Consider the following 4,247-nt stretch of genomic DNA (forward strand, 5'->3'; position numbering starts at 1 on the left):
CATTGCATAACCACTGCTACACTATTTTGTCAAAAAGAAACTCTTTCGGACACAAATTCTGTCATCTCGTATGCCTGTATTACTTGATGAAAGGTTTGACGACAACAAGGTCGCTAAATGATGGGAAGAAGAGTGTTAATTTGAATAAGGCAACATAGAGAGAACTTATATCGTCTCTGTCGGGAATATTTCCTTTACTGCCATTTTAAATAAACCGAAGTCTTGTATACCAAAGTCAACATTTATTCTGCACGCATGTTCAAAGGGCAACCTGCCATTTGCACGTGTCCCTTAGAGATCACTGTGGTGTGTTGAACGCGCATGTCAACTGGGGCAGAATCGATCTCTCCGTTGCGAACTCCACTGCGGCCATCGAGGTAGCGTGGCCGAGCGGTCTAAGGCGCTGGTTTAAGGCACCAGTCATTTCGATGGCGTGGGTTCGAATCCCACCGCTGCCATACATTTTGTCAAAGTGTTGACAATATCATTTTACGGTTTTGTTTTTGTTTGTTTGTTTGTTTGTTTGTTTGTATGAAAACCTCTTTTTAAATGTAACGGGGGGGGGGGATGACCCGTCTGCCCCTGGTCTGAGCAAGAAGGACTTATTCAAGTATAGGATCGAGAAGAAATCATGCAACTCTCCACGCCATTCCCTTTAGGTGTATGTCCCCATGTATGTGTGCCGTGGAGAAGTTTGTATTCAGACACTGAGTAGCGAAGACAAAGTGTTTCGCTTTCCCTACCAATTTTAGTAACAATTAGCGTGCAAGTAACAGGACATGCGAAGAAAAGCCAGTTAAAAAAAAGCAGAAAAAGAGTACTTCTTTGACTGTATTAAAAAAAAAAAAAAAAAAAACTGCTTCCAAATATGCAGAAAGACGCATGATGTGTTGGAAATGACTTATTTATACTCCGAAATATTTGCGTAATGAAATTGTGCTGAAGGGTATTAAAAGTTAACTCTATGTGAAATACTGAGATTCCCGTTTCCCGTCCATGGGCATTAATTTGAAGAAAACTTGAAGAATTTGTTTCTTTTGAAATACCGTACAAAATTGCCAGAATTAAGAACTATATACTTCGGTTGCTTTATCCAATCTCTATGGAAAAACTTGGAGCATGGAAAATCAAAGGCAGTGGAATTTTAAGCCTTACGCATGAATAATCACAGTTTCATTTTACTCATGTGAGCCTGCAGAGTAATTCGCACTGGTTTTCCAGAGGGCCCTGTCATTACCCTAGCGCTGCCAGGTACCCAAGCAGTCACACCTATACAGATTGATAGGGACATGGTGGGTACAAACGTCCCGTCAAAGGAGGTAAAATATCAGCAGAACCCGAACCTTGGACCTCCGTTTTGTAAAGTAAAAAGTCTTATCCACGCTCTGTCCACGAGTAAACCACATTACCCCTATCTGCTAAAATTCCGAAGAGATTCCACTTGACGTCCACAATGTAACGCCTTGCTGGTCTGTGGCAAAGAATGAGGTAAAATGAGAAATTGTGTATCATGCACGACTCGTTGAAATCATAGAGCGTTTCACGGGCAAGGTTGAAAAGGCTTCATGATTGTGTTTAACACTGGCGACTGAGACACTTCGTGGTATCAGAGAACACCATTCATCTATACCTACAATGTATGGGGAGCAGTTCAGTGTCTGAATAAATATTCCGCTGAAGCTTTGAAGTGGTGAAGCTAACCCTTTGTTTTCACGGTTGTTTTCGGGAACATCTCAATCAGAAGAATTAAGGAAACAAAAGAAGAGATATAAACGAGGGTCCTTTTTTTGAAAGCACTAAAAATTTTCAATCGTTTCTTCTTCTTTTTAAATTCTAGAAACACAAAGTTTTTCACAAAAAAGTCCCAAAATGTTCGAGTGTCCGAGACTTGCCACTTTGTCAGAGAGTTTGTAAAGTATGAGACGAACACCTTTACAATTAGTAAAACAGGTAGTTATACTCTTGATGCCCTGCCCCTCAAAAAAAAAAAATAAAATAAGATAAAGAGATATGCCATAGATTTGGAAGTAAATCAATGTTCCAGCTAAAACTTTGATGCCCACTATATAGTGAATCTATGTTCTATATCTTTGAAGGTCATAAAATTGAATCAATTTCCATAACTTTGAAGGTCATTACACTTCATCGAGGAGCACTAAAAAAAAAACTAGGTAATGCTGTCTTATACATAGTGATCTGTATCTTCTTTGTTTTATCATAATCATTTTAAAGTCTCCTGCTCAATTCGCTCAACGATATCAATACAGTAGTTAAAGCATTGATCTGATACATTATGTTACACAAAAGCGGGTACATTGTGTAATATACTGTCATAGTAGACTAATAATTCAGATCTGACGATAGGATCTGCTGCTACAGTTCTGAAATAGTGATAAGTTACAGTGGTAGTTGGTCTAAACGTATTTGACAATAATACTCAGAAGTACAGACTATAGACGAGGAAGTAGAGCTTCTTTCCCAGCTACATAATTTATTTCAGCAACAGAACATTCCTCTCATAACAGTACAAAGTATTATGTCAACGAAATCAGCGAAACGACCATGCTTCGCTTCGTTGTTTTCGTGTTGTGCGTCGGTATTTACTTATAGTCATGCCTCGTATCCCGACTACATTACCTTTATTTAACTTTGAACTTTGACCTGTCGTTGAGATCTTCTGCAGGGCCTCAAAGTTTTACAACGACGGAAAACCGTCGGGGAGTAGGGGAGTAGGGGATTGAATACACCACCGAGGGTAGTGGCATGGGTGTATGCAAGGGGGGGGGGGTCGGGAGGGTCGTACAACCCCCCCCCCCCCAAAAAAAAAAAAAAAAAAATCAAAAGGTCCACTTTTTGTAAAAGACAATTTTTGTTTTTCGAGGGCTTTTTACCCTGGGGTCTATGTACTTTAGGAAGGTGTAAGGTTAGCTAGTCAGCAACTTTTTTTAAATGCACTTACGGACTTATGCAGTTTTCAACTTACCGATTAACGAACTTGTAAGTGACCAACACAGGTTTTATCACCAATTTTAACATAATTTTTTTTTTTAAGTATGCTGAAAAAGTCACTTTTGTATGCACCAAATGGCCCCATTTTAAGATATAAAATTCAAAAACTCCCTACCGTGCCCATACCGCACCCTCCCCCCGCTCGGTCGCTCCGCAGCCCTCGCAAAGGTAAAGGTCCAAAAATTGTGATTACGACCCCCCCCCCCCCCACACACACACACACACACACCCAGAAAAAATTCTGGATACACCCTGAGTGGCAGGTGTAACTTTTCACTTGGTTTCAAGCTGTTCGTCTCGAATTACATCTGTGGAGAACATCAGACGAACTAGTCCTTTTATCATCCGCAGTCCCCACACACTCGGCACCCACCCAATGCGCCGAACCGCTGATTGCGACACTCCACCAATTGGTACTCCCGAAGGAGGGGTGAATTGTGTAATACAGTTTACATACAGACACCATCAACGTACGTCCGTACACACGCGGGCACACTACGAATACAGTCCAGGAAGTGGACTACAGACGAACATGTCGGTGTCATGAACTTAGACACTATTACCATTATTTTTGTGAGGTTGTTATACGTTTTCGTTTTTTAACCGAAACCGTGATTAGTCCCTGGTTTGCGTAGGAATGGCGAACCTACTAACCGTTGTCCGAACCTTCCCGGCGAACCTACTAACCGTTGTCCGAACCTTCCCGTGTTACAGGACGCCAATCGCCCGATGTTTACCGCTGATCGTCGAGAGAAGGTTTTGGAATGCTGAAAATCATCGTCGCAGGTCGGGACGATTATCACTCACGTATTGGTACAGTGGTATTTTATCTTTCACATGATATAGCACATCCTCTCAGAGGTATGTGTGTGTGTGAATTTTTGTTGTGTGCGTGTTGTTTGTTTGTTTGTTTGTTATTTGGCTGACGTTCATCGTATGAGTGTAGATAAGCCATCATGGCGGTTATATGGGTTTGACCTATTAATTTCTACTGTACACGAGAGGCCAAAAAATTACGGGACTGGACAGATCAGGAGTGAGCTGGTCGTGGCCATGGCCCTAAATATAATTGCGACAATGTTTATAGTGATAGAAACAACTTAAAAAAAAACAGTTGAGGATAGTGGTCCTTGTTGAGATCACATGGTTTCTATTAGTGGATGATGACAATGATATGACTCGGGACAACGGGGACTAGACTAACATCAGTCTGCAGTATTACCCCTTTCGACCCACGC

General features: G+C 41.3%; 1 non-coding gene across 1 annotated transcript; it reads left to right on the plus strand.

Moving 5' to 3' along the window:
* Window positions 1-376: 376 nt before the first annotated feature.
* On the plus strand, window positions 377-458 carry Trnal-aag (transfer RNA leucine (anticodon AAG)). The gene has a single exon. It is a non-coding gene; the product is annotated as a tRNA-Leu (tRNA).
* The last annotated feature ends 3,789 nt before the right edge of the window (window positions 459-4,247 follow it).

Source organism: Diadema setosum, chromosome 11 (assembly GCF_964275005.1).
Source record: "Diadema setosum chromosome 11, eeDiaSeto1, whole genome shotgun sequence".
NCBI lineage: Eukaryota > Metazoa > Echinodermata > Echinoidea > Diadematoida > Diadematidae > Diadema > Diadema setosum.